Below are 16,664 nucleotides of genomic sequence, written 5' to 3' on the forward strand. Positions count from 1 at the left end.
ATCAAGAGAGGGAAGCAGAGGATTAAGAGAGTGATGCAGAGGCCGAAGAGAGTTATGCAGAGGCTTAAGAGAGTGATGCAGAGGCTGAAGAGAGTGTTGCAGAGGCTTAGGAGAGTGATGCAGAGGCTCAGGAGAGGGATGCAGAGGATCAAGAGAGTGATGCAGAGGCTGAAGAGAGTGTTGCAGAGGCTTAGGAGAGTGATGCAGAGGCTCAGGAGAGGGATGCAGAGGCTCAAGAGAGTGATGCAGAGGCTTAAGAGAGGGATGCAGAGGCTCATGAGAATGAGGCAGAGGCTCAAGAAAGTGCTACAAAAGGCTGAAGAGAGGGATGCTGAGGTTCCAGAGAGGGATGCAGAGGCTCAAGAGAGTGATGCAGAGGCTCAGGAGAGAAAGGCAGAGGCTTAAGAGAGTGATGCAGAGGCTCAAAAGAGTGATGCAGAGGCTCAAGAGAGTGATGCAGAGGCTCAAGAGAGTGATGCAGAGGCTCAAGAGAGTGATGCAGAGGCTCAAGAGAGTGATGCAGAGGCTCAAGAGAGTGATGCAGACGATCAAGAGAGTGATGCAGAGGCTCAAGAGAGTGATGCAGAGGCTCAAGAGAATGATGTAGAGGCTGAAGAGAGTGATGCAGAGGCTTAAGAGAGTTATGCAGAGGCTTACGAGAGTGATGCAGAGGCTTAAGAGAGTGATGCAGAGGCTTAAGAGAGGGATGTAGAGGCTCAAGAGAGTGATGCAGAGACTCAAGAGAGTTATGCAGAGGCTCAAGAGAGTGATGTAGAGGCTTACGGGAGTGATGTAGAGACTCAAGGGAGGGATGCAGAGGCTTAAGAGAGTGATGCAAAGGCTCAAGTGAGGGATGCAAAGGCTCAAGAGGGGGATGCAGGAGTTCAAGGGAGGGATGCAGAGGCTCGAGAGAGGGATGCAGAGGCTTAAGAAAGTGATGCAGATCCTCAAAAGTGGGATGCAGAGGCTTAAGAGGGTGATGCAGAGGCTCAAGAGAGTGATGTAGAGGCTCAAGAGAGGGATGTAGGGGCTCAAGAGAGAGATACAGAGGCTCAAGAGAATGATGCAGAGGCTGAAGAGAGTGATGCAGAGGCTTAAGGGATGCAGAGGCTTAAGAGAGTGATTCAGAGTCTGAAGAGAGTGTTGCAGAGGCTCAAGAGAGGGATGCAGAGGCTCAAGAGAGTGATGCAAAGGCACAAGAGAGGGATGCAGGGGCTCAAGAGAAAGATGCAGAGGCTCAAGAGAGGGATGCAGGGTCTCAAGAGAAGGATGCAGAGGCTCAAGAGAGGGATCCAGAGACTCTTTAGAGTGATGCAGAGGCTCAAGAGAGGAATGCAAAGGCTTAAGAGAGTGAAGCAAAGGCTCAATAGAGGGATGCAAAGGCTCATGAGAAGGATGCAGGAGTTCAAGTGAGGGATGCAGAGGCTCAAACTAGTGATGCAGAGGCTTAAGAGAGGGATGCAGAGGCTCACGAGAGTGATGCAGAGGATTTATGAGAGGGATGCTGAGACTCAAGAGAATGATGCAGAGGCTCAAGAGAGTGCTGCAGAGGCACAAGAGAGGGATGCTGAGGCTCCAGAGAGGGATGCAGAGGCTTAAGAGAGTGATGCAGAGGCTAGAGAGAGCATTGCAGAGGCTCAAGAGAATGATGCAGAGGCTCAATAGAATGATGTAGAGGCTTAAGTGAGGGATGCAGAGGCTCAAGAGAATGATGCAGAGGGTCAAGAGATTGATGCAGTGGAATAAGAGAGGGATGCAGAGGCTTAAGAGAGTGATGGAGAGGCTCAAGTGAGTGATGCAGAGGCTCAAGAGAATGATGTAGAGGCTCATGAGAGTGATGTAGAGGCTCAAGAGAGAGATGCAGAGGATCGTGAGAGTGATGCAGCGGATAAAAGAGTGATGAAGAGGCTTAAGAGAGTGATGCAGAGGCTAAAGAGAGTGATGCAGAGGCTTAAGAGAGGGATGCAGAGGCTCAAGAGAGTGATGCAGAGGCTCAAGAGAGTGGTGCAGATGCTTAGGAGAATGATGCACAGGCTCAAGAGAGGGATGCAGAGGCTGAAGAGAGTGATGCAGATGCTCAGGAGAGTTATGCAGAGGCTCAAGAGAGTGATGCAGAGGCTTACGAGAGTGATGCAGAGGCTCAGGAGAGGGATGTAGACGCTCAAGCGAGTGATGCAGAAGCTCAAGAGAGTGATGCAGAGGCTTAAGAGAGTGATACAGAGGCTTAAGAGAGGGAATGCAGAGGCTCACGAGAGTGATACAGAGGCTGAAGAGAGTGATGCACAGGCTTAAGAGAGGGATGCAGAGGCTCAAGAGAAGGATGCAGAGGCTCAAGAGAGGGATGCAGATGCTCAAGAGAGTGATACAAAGGCTTAAGAGAGGGATGCAGAGGGTCAAGAGAATGATGCAGAGGCTCAAGGGAGTGCTGCAGAGGCTCAAGAGAGGGATGCTGAGGCTCCATAGAGGGATGCAGAGGCTCAAGAGAGTGATGCAGAGGATCATGAGAGTGATGCAGAGACTCAAGAGAGTGATGCAGAGGATCAAGAGAGGGAAGCAGAGGATTAAGAGAGTGACGCAGAGGCCGAAGAGAATGATGCGGAGGCTTAAGTGAGTGATGCAGAGGCTGAAGAGAGTGTTGCAGAGGCATAGGAGAGTGATGCAGAGATCAGGAGAGGGATGCAGAGGCTCAAGAGAGTGATAAAGGGGCTTAAGAGAGGGATGCAGAGGCTCAAGAGAGTGATAAAGGGGCTTAAGAGAGGGATGCACAGGCTCAAGAGAATGATGCAGAGGCTCAAGAAAGTGCTACAAAAGGCACAAGAGAGGGATGCTGAGGTTCCAGAGAGTGATGCAGAGGCTCAAGAGAGTGATGCAGAGGCTCAGGAGAGAAAGGCAGAGGCTTACGAGAGTGATGCAGAGGCTCAAGAGAGTGATGCAGAGGCTCAAGAGAATGATATAGAGTCTTAAGAGAGGGATGCAGAGGCTCAAGAGAATGATGCAGAGGCTCAAGAGAGTGATCCAGAGGATCAAGAGAGGGATGCAGAGGCTTAAGAGAGTGATGCAGAGGCTCAAGAGAGTGATGCAGAGGCTCAAGAGAGTGATGCAGAGGCTCAAGAGAGTGATGCAGACGATCAGGAGAGTGATGCAGAGGCTCAAGAGAGTGATGCAGAGGATCAAGAGAGGGAAGCAGAGGCTTAAGAGAGTGATGCAGAGGCTTAAGAGAGTGATGCAGAGGCTCTAGAGAGTGATGCAGAGGCTTAAGAGAGTGATGCAGAGGCTTAAGAGAGGGATGTAGAGGCTCAAGAGAGTGATGCAGAGACTCAAGAGAGTTATGCAGAGGCTCAAGAGAGTGATGCAGAGGCTTACGGGAATGATGTAGAGGCTCAAGGGAGGGATGCAGAGGCTTAAGAGAGTGATGCAAAGGCTCAAGAGAGGGATGCAGAGGCTCAAGAGAGGGATGCAGGAGTTCAAGAGAGGGATGCAGAGGCTCAAGAGAGGGATGCAGAGGCTTAAGAAAGTGATGCAGAGGCTCAAAAGAGGGATGCAGAGGCTTAAGAGAGGGATGCACAGGATTAAGAAAGTGATGCAGAGGCTCAAAAGAGGGAGGCAGAGGCTTATGAAAGTGATGCAGAGGCTCAAGGGAGTGATGTAGAGGCTCAAGAGTGGGATGCAGGGGCTAAAGAGAGAGATACAGAGGCTCAAGAGAATGATGCAGAGGCTGAAGAGAGTGATGCAGAGGCTTAAGAGAGGGATGCAGAGGCTTAAGAGAGTGATGCAGAGTCTGAAGAGGGTGTTGCAGAGGCTCAAGAGAGGGATGCAGAGGCTCAAGAGAGTGATGCAGAGACTCAAGAGAGTTATGCAGAGGCTCAAGAGAGTGATTCAGAGGTTTACGAGAGTGATGCAGAGGCTCAAGAGAGGGATGTAGAGGCTCAAGAGAATGATGCAGAGGCTGAAGAGAGTGATGCAGAGGCTCAAGAGAGGGATGCAAAGGCTCAAGAAAGGGATGCAAGGGCTCATGAGAGGGATGCAGAGGCTCAAGAGAGGGATGCTGAGACTCTTGAGAGTGATGCAGAGGCTCAACCAGAGGCTCATGAGAGGGATGCAGGAGTTCAAGAGAGGGATGCAGAGGCTCAAGAGAGTGATGCAGAAGTTTAAGAGAGGGATGCAGAGGCTCAAGAGAATGATGCATTGGCTCAAGAGAGTGCTGCAGAGGCTAAAGATAGGGACGCTGAGGCTCCAGAGAGGTATGCAGAGGCTCAAGAGAGTGATGCAGAGGCTGAAGTGAGAGTTGCGTTGGCTTAACAGAGTGATGCAGAGGCTTAAGAGAGTAATGCAGAGGCTCAAGAAAAAGATGCAGAGGCTCAAGAGAGTGATGCAGAGGATTAAGAGAGGGATGCAGAGGCTTAAGAGAATGATGTAGAGGCTCAAGAGAGTGATGCAGAGTATATAATATGTATATATATATACATATATAGAGTATATAATATGTTTATATATGTATATGTCGTACCAAGTAGCCAGAACGTACTTCTCAGCCTACTATGCAAGGCCCGATTTGCCTAATAAGCCAAGTTTTCATGAATTAATTGTTTTTCGACTACCTAACCTACCTAACCTAACCTAACTTAACTTTTTCGGCTACCTAACCTAACCTAACCTATAAAGTTAGGTTAGGTTAGGTTAGGTAGGGTTGGTTAGGTTCGATCATATATCTACGTTAATTTTAACTCCAATAAAAAAAAATTGACCTCATACATAATGAAATGGGTAGCTATATCATTTCATAAGAAAACAATTAGAGAAAATATATTAATTCAGGAAAACTTTGCTTATTAGGAAAATCGGGCCTTGCATAGTAGGCCGAGTACGACGTTCTGGCTACTAGGTACGACATATATATATATATATATATATATATATATATATATATATATATATATATATATATATATATATATATATATATATGTCGTACCTAGTAGCCGGAACTCACTTCTCAGCCTACTATGCGAGGCCCGATTTGCCTAATAAGCCAAGTTTTACTGAATTAATATATTTTCTCAATTTTTTTTCTTATGAAATGATAAAGCTACCAATTTCATTATGTATGAGGTCAATTTTTTTTTATTTGAGTTAAAATTAACGTAGATATATGACCGAACCTAACCAACCCTACCTAACCTAACCTAACCTATCTTTATAGGTTAGGTTAGGTTAGGTAGCCGAAAACGTTAGGTTAGGTTAGGTAGGTAGGTTAGGTTGTCGAAAAAACATTAATTCATGAAAACTAGGCTTATTAGGCAAATCGGACCTTGCATAGTAGGCTGAGAAGTGAGTTCTGGCTACTAGGTACGACATATATATATATATATATATATATATATATATATATATATATATATATATATATATATATATATATATATATATATATATATATATATATATATATATATATATATATATATATATATATATATATGTCGTACCTAATAGCCAGAACGCACTTCTCAGCCTACTATTCAAGGCCCGATTTGCCTAATAAGCCAAGTTTTCATGAATTAATGTTTTTTCGTCTACCTAACCTACCTAACCTAACCTAACCTAGCTTTTTTGGCTACCTAACCTAACCTTACCTATAAATATAGGTTAGGTTAGGTTAGGTAGGGTTGGTTAGGTTCGGTCATATATTTACGTTAATTTTAACTCCAATAAAAAAAAATTGACCTCATACATAGAGAAAAGGGTTGCTTTATCATTTCATAAGAAAAAAATTATAGTAAATATATTAATTCAGGAAAACTTGGCTTATTAGGCAAATCGGGCCTTGAATAGTAGGCTGAGAAGTGAGTTCTGGCTACTAGGTACGACATATATATATATATATATATATATATATATATATATATATATATATATATATATATATATATATATATATATATATATATATATATACATATATATATATCGGGCCTTGCATAGTAGGCTGAGAAGTCCGTTCTGGCTACTAGGTACGACATATATATATATATATATATATATATATATATATGTCGTACCTAGTAGCCAGAACGGACTTCTCAGCCTACTATGCAAGGCCCGATTTGCCTAATAAGCCAGTTTTCATGAATTAATTGTTTTTCGACTACCTAACCTACCTAACCTAACCTAACCTAACTTTTTCGGCTACCTAACCTAAACTAACCTATAAAGATAGGTTAGGTTAGGTTAGGTAGGGTTGGTTGGGTTTGGTCATATTTCTACGTTAATTTTATCTCCAATAAAAAAAATAGACCTCATACATAATGAAATGGGTAGCTTTATCATTTCATAAGAAAAAAATTAGAGAAAATATAATAATTCAGGAAACTTGGCTTATTAAGAGAGTGATATATATATATATATATATATATATATATATATATATATATATATATATATATATATATATATATATATATATATATATATATATAAGCCTATACTTGCATAAACCACAAGTGAAGATTAAATAATCTTTGGACAACACCCACCAGTGGGACTCGAACCCAGAAAGCACAACTACCTTCCAGTAGCAGGCATAACTAGTATGCTTTAACCCACTACACCATCAGACCTTACAAAAGAAGTAGATAGTTCGAGATATATATCTCAAACATCTCCACTTCCCGAAGGCACAACATGAGTGTGGGGTCAGTCTGCATTTTCCATCAAGCCACTGTCAATGTGAGAGAACTCGTGTCCAGCTTATAAGCCTATACTTGCATAAACCACAAGTGAAGATTAAATAATCTTTGGACAACACCCACCAGTGGGACTCGAACCCAGAAAGCACAACTACCTTCCAGTAGCAGGCATAACTAGTATGCTTTAACCCACTACACCATCAGACCTTACAAAAGAAGTAGATAGTTCGAGATATATATCTCAAACATCTCCACTTCCCGAAGGCACCAGATGAGTGTGGGGTCAGTCTGCATTTTCCATCAAGCCACTGTCAATGTGAGAGAACTCGTGTCCAGCTTATAAGCCTATACTTGCATAAACCACAAGTGAAGATTAAATAATCTTTGGACAACACCCACCAGTGGGACTCGAACCCAGAAAGCACAACTACCTTCCAGTAGCAGGCATAACTAGTATGCTTTAACCCACTACACCATCAGACCTTACAAAAGAAGTAGATAGTTCGAGATATATATCTCAAACATCTCCACTTCCCGAAGGCACCAGATGAGTGTGGGGTCAGTCTGCATTTTCCATCAAGCCACTGTCAATGTGAGAGAACTCGTGTCCAGCTTATAAGCCTATACTTGCATAAACCACAAGTGAAGATTAAATAATCTTTGGACAACACCCACCAGTGGGACTCGAACCCAGAAAGCACAACTACCTTCCAGTAGCAGGCATAACTAGTATGCTTTAACCCACTACACCATCAGACCTTACAAAAGAAGTAGATAGTTCGAGATATATATCTCAAACATCTCCACTTCCCGAAGGCACCAGATGAGTGTGGGGTCAGTCTGCATTTTCCATCAAGCCACTGTCAATGTGAGAGAACTCGTGTCCAGCTTATAAGCCTATACTTGCATAAACCACAAGTGAAGATTAAATAATCTTTGGACAACACCCACCAGTGGGACTCGAACCCAGAAAGCACAACTACCTTCCAGTAGCAGGCATAACTAGTATGCTTTAACCCACTACACCATCAGACCTTACAAAAGAAGTAGATAGTTCGAGATATATATCTCAAACATCTCCACTTCCCGAAGGCACCAGATGAGTGTGGGGTCAGTCTGCATTTTCCATCAAGCCACTGTCAATGTGAGAGAACTCGTGTCCAGCTTATAAGCCTATACTTGCATAAACCACAAGTGAAGATTAAATAATCTTTGGACAACACCCACCAGTGGGACTCGAACCCAGAAAGCACAACTACCTTCCAGTAGCAGGCATAACTAGTATGCTTTAACCCACTACACCATCAGACCTTACAAAAGAAGTAGATAGTTCGAGATATATATCTCAAACATCTCCACTTCCCGAAGGCACCAGATGAGTGTGGGGTCAGTCTGCATTTTCCATCAAGCCACTGTCAATGTGAGAGAACTCGTGTCCAGCTTATAAGCCTATACTTGCATAAACCACAAGTGAAGATTAAATAATCTTTGGACAACACCCACCAGTGGGACTCGAACCCAGAAAGCACAACTACCTTCCAGTAGCAGGCATAACTAGTATGCTTTAACCCACTACACCATCAGACCTTACAAAAGAAGTAGATAGTTCGAGATATATATCTCAAACATCTCCACTTCCCGAAGGCACCAGATGAGTGTGGGGTCAGTCTGCATTTTCCATCAAGCCACTGTCAATGTGAGAGAACTCGTGTCCAGCTTATAAGCCTATACTTGCATAAACCACAAGTGAAGATTAAATAATCTTTGGACAACACCCACCAGTGGGACTCGAACCCAGAAAGCACAACTACCTTCCAGTAGCAGGCATAACTAGTATGCTTTAACCCACTACACCATCAGACCTTACAAAAGAAGTAGATAGTTCGAGATATATATCTCAAACATCTCCACTTCCCGAAGGCACCAGATGAGTGTGGGGTCAGTCTGCATTTTCCATCAAGCCACTGTCAATGTGAGAGAACTCGTGTCCAGCTTATAAGCCTATACTTGCATAAACCACAAGTGAAGATTAAATAATCTTTGGACAACACCCACCAGTGGGACTCGAACCCAGAAAGCACAACTACCTTCCAGTAGCAGGCATAACTAGTATGCTTTAACCCACTACACCATCAGACCTTACAAAAGAAGTAGATAGTTCGAGATATATATCTCAAACATCTCCACTTCCCGAAGGCACCAGATGAGTGTGGGGTCAGTCTGCATTTTCCATCAAGCCACTGTCAATGTGAGAGAACTCGTGTCCAGCTTATAAGCCTATACTTGCATAAACCACAAGTGAAGATTAAATAATCTTTGGACAACACCCACCAGTGGGACTCGAACCCAGAAAGCACAACTACCTTCCAGTAGCAGGCATAACTAGTATGCTTTAACCCACTACACCATCAGACCTTACAAAAGAAGTAGATAGTTCGAGATATATATCTCAAACATCTCCACTTCCCGAAGGCACCACATGAGTGTGGGGTCAGTCTGCATTTTCCATCAAGCCACTGTCAATGTGAGAGAACTCGTGTCCAGCTTATAAGCCTATACTTGCATAAACCACAAGTGAAGATTAAATAATCTTTGGACAACACCCACCAGTGGGATTCGAACCCAGAAAGCACAACTACCTTCCAGTAGCAGGCATAACTAGTATGCTTTAACCCACTACACCATCAGACCTTACAAAAGAAGTAGATAGTTCGAGATATATATCTCAAACATCTCCACTTCCCGAAGGCACCAGATGAGTGTGGGGTCAGTCTGCATTTTCCATCAAGCCACTGTCAATGTGAGAGAACTCGTGTCCAGCTTATAAGCCTATACTTGCATAAACCACAAGTGAAGATTAAATAATCTTTGGACAACACCCACCAGTGGGACTCGAACCCAGAAAGCACAACTACCTTCCAGTAGCAGGCATAACTAGTATGCTTTAACCCACTACACCATCAGACCTTACAAAAGAAGTAGATAGTTCGAGATATATATCTCAAACATCTCCACTTCCCGAAGGCACCAGATGAGTGTGGGGTCAGTCTGCATTTTCCATCAAGCCACTGTCAATGTGAGAGAACTCGTGTCCAGCTTATAAGCCTATACTTGCATAAACCACAAGTGAAGATTAAATAATCTTTGGACAACACCCACCAGTGGGACTCGAACCCAGAAAGCACAACTACCTTCCAGTAGCAGGCATAACTAGTATGCTTTAACCCACTACACCATCAGACCTTACAAAAGAAGTAGATAGTTCGAGATATATATCTCAAACATCTCCACTTCCCGAAGGCACCAGATGAGTGTGGGGTCAGTCTGCATTTTCCATCAAGCCACTGTCAATGTGAGAGAACTCGTGTCCAGCTTATAAGCCTATACTTGCATAAACCACAAGTGAAGATTAAATAATCTTTGGACAACACCCACCAGTGGGACTCGAACCCAGAAAGCACAACTACCTTCCAGTAGCAGGCATAACTAGTATGCTTTAACCCACTACACCATCAGACCTTACAAAAGAAGTAGATAGTTCGAGATATATATCTCAAACATCTCCACTTCCCGAAGGCACCAGATGAGTGTGGGGTCAGTCTGCATTTTCCATCAAGCCACTGTCAATGTGAGAGAACTCGTGTCCAGCTTATAAGCCTATACTTGCATAAACCACAAGTGAAGATTAAATAATCTTTGGACAACACCCACCAGTGGGACTCGAACCCAGAAAGCACAACTACCTTCCAGTAGCAGGCATAACTAGTATGCTTTAACCCACTACACCATCAGACCTTATAAAAGAAGTAGATAGTTCGAGATATACATCTCAAACATCTCCACTTCCCGAAGGCACCAGATGAGTGTGGGGTCAGTCTGCATTTTCCATCAAGCCACTGTCAATGTGAGAGAACTCGTGTCCAGCTTATAAGCCTATACTTGCATAAACCACAAGTGAAGATTAAATAATCTTTGGACAACACCCACCAGTGGGACTCGAACCCAGAAAGCACAACTACCTTCCAGTAGCAGGCATAACTAGTATGCTTTAACCCACTACACCATCAGACCTTACAAAAGAAGTAGATAGTTCGAGATATATATCTCAAACATCTCCACTTCCCGAAGGCACCAGATGAGTGTGGGGTCAGTCTGTATTTTCCATCAAGCCACTGTCAATGTGAGAGAACTCGTGTCCAGCTTATAAGCCTATACTTGCATAAACCACAAGTGAAGATTAAATAATCTTTGGACAACACCCACCAGTGGGACTCGAACCCAGAAAGCACAACTACCTTCCAGTAGCAGGCATAACTAGTATGCTTTAACCCACTACACCATCAGACCTTACAAAAGAAGTAGATAGTTCGAGATATATATCTCAAACATCTCCACTTCCCGAAGGCACCACATGAGTGTGGGGTCAGTCTGCATTTTCCATCAAGCCACTGTCAATGTGAGAGAACTCGTGTCCAGCTTATAAGCCTATACTTGCATAAACCACAAGTGAAGATTAAATAATCTTTGGACAACACCCACCAGTGGGACTCGAACCCAGAAAGCACAACTACCTTCCAGTAGCAGGCATAACTAGTATGCTTTAACCCACTACACCATCAGACCTTACAAAAGAAGTAGATAGTTCGAGATATATATCTCAAACATCTCCACTTCCCGAAGGCACCAGATGAGTGTGGGGTCAGTCTGCATTTTCCATCAAGCCACTGTCAATGTGAGAGAACTCGTGTCCAGCTTATAAGCCTATACTTGCATAAACCACAAGTGAAGATTAAATAATCTTTGGACAACACCCACCAGTGGGACTCGAACCCAGAAAGCACAACTACCTTCCAGTAGCAGGCATAACTAGTATGCTTTAACCCACTACACCATCAGACCTTACAAAAGAAGTAGATAGTTCGAGATATATATCTCAAACATCTCCACTTCCCGAAGGCACCAGATGAGTGTGGGGTCAGTCTGCATTTTCCATCAAGCCACTGTCAATGTGAGAGAACTCGTGTCCAGCTTATAAGCCTATACTTGCATAAACCACAAGTGAAGATTAAATAATCTTTGGACAACACCCACCAGTGGGACTCGAACCCAGAAAGCACAACTACCTTCCAGTAGCAGGCATAACTAGTATGCTTTAACCCACTACACCATCAGACCTTACAAAAGAAGTAGATAGTTCGAGATATATATCTCAAACATCTCCACTTCCCGAAGGCACCAGATGAGTGTGGGGTCAGTCTGCATTTTCCATCAAGCCACTGTCAATGTGAGAGAACTCGTGTCCAGCTTATAAGCCTATACTTGCATAAACCACAAGTGAAGATTAAATAATCTTTGGACAACACCCACCAGTGGGACTCGAACCCAGAAAGCACAACTACCTTCCAGTAGCAGGCATAACTAGTATGCTTTAACCCACTACACCATCAGACCTTACAAAAGAAGTAGATAGTTCGAGATATATATCTCAAACATCTCCACTTCCCGAAGGCACCAGATGAGTGTGGGGTCAGTCTGCATTTTCCATCAAGCCACTGTCAATGTGAGAGAACTCGTGTCCAGCTTATAAGCCTATACTTGCATAAACCACAAGTGAAGATTAAATAATCTTTGGACAACACCCACCAGTGGGACTCGAACCCAGAAAGCACAACTACCTTCCAGTAGCAGGCATAACTAGTATGCTTTAACCCACTACACCATCAGACCTTACAAAAGAAGTAGATAGTTCGAGATATATATCTCAAACATCTCCACTTCCCGAAGGCACCAGATGAGTGTGGGGTCAGTCTGCATTTTCCATCAAGCCACTGTCAATTTGAGAGAACTCGTGTCCAGTTTATAAGCCTATACTTGCATAAACCACAAGTGAAGATTAAATAATCTTTGGACAACACCCACCAGTGGGACTCGAACCCAGAAAGCACAACTACCTTCCAGTAGCAGGCATAACTAGTATGCTTTAACCCACTACACCATCAGACCTTACAAAAGAAGTAGATAGTTCGAGATATATATCTCAAACATCTCCACTTCCCGAAGGCACCACATGAGTGTGGGGTCAGTCTGCATTTTCCATCAAGCCACTGTCAATGTGAGAGAACTCGTGTCCAGCTTATAAGCCTATACTTGCATAAACCACAAGTGAAGATTAAATAATCTTTGGACAACACCCACCAGTGGGACTCGAACCCAGAAAGCACAACTACCTTCCAGTAGCAGGCATAACTAGTATGCTTTAACCCACTACACCATCAGACCTTACAAAAGAAGTAGATAGTTCGAGATATATATCTCAAACATCTCCACTTCCCGAAGGCACCACATGAGTGTGGGGTCAGTCTGCATTTTCCATCAAGCCACTGTCAATGTGAGAGAACTCGTGTCCAGCTTATAAGCCTATACTTGCATAAACCACAAGTGAAGATTAAATAATCTTTGGACAACACCCACCAGTGGGACTCGAACCCAGAAAGCACAACTACCTTCCAGTAGCAGGCATAACTAGTATGCTTTAACCCACTACACCATCAGACCTTACAAAAGAAGTAGATAGTTCGAGATATATATCTCAAACATCTCCACTTCCCGAAGGCACCAGATGAGTGTGGGGTCAGTCTGCATTTTCCATCAAGCCACTGTCAATGTGAGAGAACTCGTGTCCAGCTTATAAGCCTATACTTGCATAAACCACAAGTGAAGATTAAATAATCTTTGGACAACACCCACCAGTGGGACTCGAACCCAGAAAGCACAACTACCTTCCAGTAGCAGGCATAACTAGTATGCTTTAACCCACTACACCATCAGACCTTACAAAAGAAGTAGATAGTTCGAGATATATATCTCAAACATCTCCACTTCCCGAAGGCACCAGATGAGTGTGGGGTCAGTCTGCATTTTCCATCAAGCCACTGTCAATGTGAGAGAACTCGTGTCCAGCTTATAAGCCTATACTTGCATAAACCACAAGTGAAGATTAAATAATCTTTGGACAACACCCACCAGTGGGACTCGAACACAGAAAGCACAACTACCTTCCAGTAGCAGGCATAACTAGTATGCTTTAACCCACTACACCATCAGACCTTACAAAAGAAGTAGATAGTTCGAGATATATATCTCAAACATCTCCACTTCCCGAAGGCACCACATGAGTGTGGAGTCAGTCTGCATTTTCCATCAAGCCACTGTCAATGTGAGAGAACTCGTGTCCAGCTTATAAGCCTATACTTGCATAAACCACAAGTGAAGATTAAATAATCTTTGGACAACACCTACCAGTGGGACTCGAACTCAGAAAGCACAACTACCTTCCAGTAGCAGGCATAACTAGTATGCTTTAACCCACTACACCATCAGACCTTACAAAAGAAGTAGATAGTTCGAGATATATATCTCAAACATCTCCACTTCCCGAAGGCACCAGATGAGTGTGGGGTCAGTCTGCATTTTCCATCAAGCCACTGTCAATGTGAGAGAACTCGTGTCCAGCTTATAAGCCTATACTTGCATAAACCACAAGTGAAGATTAAATAATCTTTGGACAACACCCACCAGTGGGACTCGAACCCAGAAAGCACAACTACCTTCCAGTAGCAGGCATAACTAGTATGCTTTAACCCACTACACCATCAGACCTTACAAAAGAAGTAGATAGTTCGAGATATATATCTCAAACATCTCCACTTCCCGAAGGCACCAGATGAGTGTGGGGTCAGTCTGCATTTTCCATCAAGCCACTGTCAATGTGAGAGAACTCGTGTCCAGCTTATAAGCCTATACTTGCATAAACCACAAGTGAAGATTAAATAATCTTTGGACCACACCCACCAGTGGGACTCGAACCCAGAAAGCACAACTACCTTCCAGTAGCAGGCATAACTAGTATGCTTTAACCCACTACACCATCAGACCTTACAAAAGAAGTAGATAGTTCGAGATATATATCTCAAACATCTCCACTTCCCGAAGGCACCAGATGAGTGTGGGGTCAGTCTGCATTTTCCATCAAGCCACTGTCAATGTGAGAGAACTCGTGTCCAGCTTATAAGCCTATACTTGCATAAACCACAAGTGAAGATTAAATAATCTTTGGACAACACCCACCAGTGGGACTCGAACCCAGAAAGCACAACTACCTTCCAGTAGCAGGCATAACTAGTATGCTTTAACCCACTACACCATCAGACCTTACAAAAGAAGTAGATAGTTCGAGATATATATCTCAAACATCTCCACTTCCCGAAGGCACCAGATGAGTGTGGGGTCAGTCTGCATTTTCCATCAAGCCACTGTCAATGTGAGAGAACTCGTGTCCAGCTTATAAGCCTATACTTGCATAAACCACAAGTGAAGATTAAATAATCTTTGGACAACACCCACCAGTGGGACTCGAACCCAGAAAGCACAACTACCTACCAGTAGCAGGCATAACTAGTATGTTTTAACCCACTACACCATCAGACCTTACAAAAGAAGTAGATAGTTCGAGATATATATCTCAAACATCTCCACTTCCCGAAGGCACCAGATGAGTGTGGGGTCAGTCTGCATTTTCCATCAAGCCACTGTCAATGTGAGAGAACTCGTGTCCAGCTTATAAGCCTATACTTGCATAAACCACAAGTGAAGATTAAATAATCTTTGGACAACACCCACCAGTGGGACTCGAACCCAGAAAGCACAACTACCTTCCAGTAGCAGGCATAACTAGTATGCTTTAACCCACTACACCATCAGACCTTACAAAAGAAGTAGATAGTTCGAGATATATATCTCAAACATCTCCACTTCCCGAAGGCACCACATGAGTGTGGGGTCAGTCTGCATTTTCCATCAAGCCACTGTCAATGTGAGAGAACTCGTGTCCAGCTTATAAGCCTATACTTGCATAAACCACAAGTGAAGATTAAATAATCTTTGGACAACACCCACCAGTGGGACTCGAACCCAGAAAGCACAACTACCTTCCAGTAGCAGGCATAACTAGTATGCTTTAACCCACTACACCATCAGACCTTACAAAAGAAGTAGATAGTTCGAGATATATATCTCAAACATCTCCACTTCCCGAAGGCACCAGATGAGTGTGGGGTCAGTCTGCATTTTCCATCAAGCCACTGTCAATGTGAGAGAACTCGTGTCCAGCTTATAAGCCTATACTTGCATAAACCACAAGTGAAGATTAAATAATCTTTGGACAACACCCACCAGTGGGACTCGAACCCAGAAAGCACAACTACCTTCCAGTAGCAGGCATAACTAGTATGCTTTAACCCACTACACCATCAGACCTTACAAAAGAAGTAGATAGTTCGGGATATATATCTCAAACATCTCCACTTCCCGAAGGCACCAGATGAGTGTGGGGTCAGTCTGCATTTTCCATCAAGCCACTGTCAATGTGAGAGAACTCGTGTCCAGCTTATAAGCCTATACTTGCATAAACCACAAGTGAAGATTAAATAATCTTTGGACAACACCCACCAGTGGGACTCGAACCCAGAAAGCACAACTACCTTCCAGTAGCAGGCATAACTAGTATGCTTTAACCCACTACACCATCAGACCTTACAAAAGAAGTAGATAGTTCGAGATATATATCTCAAACATCTCCACTTGCCGAAGGCACCAGATGAGTGTGGGGTCAGTCTGCATTTTCCATCAAGTCACTGTCAATGTGAGAGAACTCGTGTCCAGCTTATAAGCCTATACTTGCATAAACCACAAGTGAAGATTAAATAATCTTTGGACAACACCCACCAGTGGGACTCGAACCCAGAAAGCACAACTACCTTCCAGTAGCAGGCATAACTAGTATGCTTTAACCCACTACACCATCAGACCTTACAAAAGAAGTAGATAGTTCGAGATATATATCTCAAACATCTCCACTTCCCGAAGGCACCAGATGAGTGTGGGGTCAGTCTGCATTTTCCATCAAGCCACTGTCAATGT

The sequence above is a fragment of the Procambarus clarkii genome, chromosome 18 (genome assembly GCF_040958095.1).
Source record: "Procambarus clarkii isolate CNS0578487 chromosome 18, FALCON_Pclarkii_2.0, whole genome shotgun sequence".
Classification (NCBI taxonomy): domain Eukaryota; kingdom Metazoa; phylum Arthropoda; class Malacostraca; order Decapoda; family Cambaridae; genus Procambarus; species Procambarus clarkii.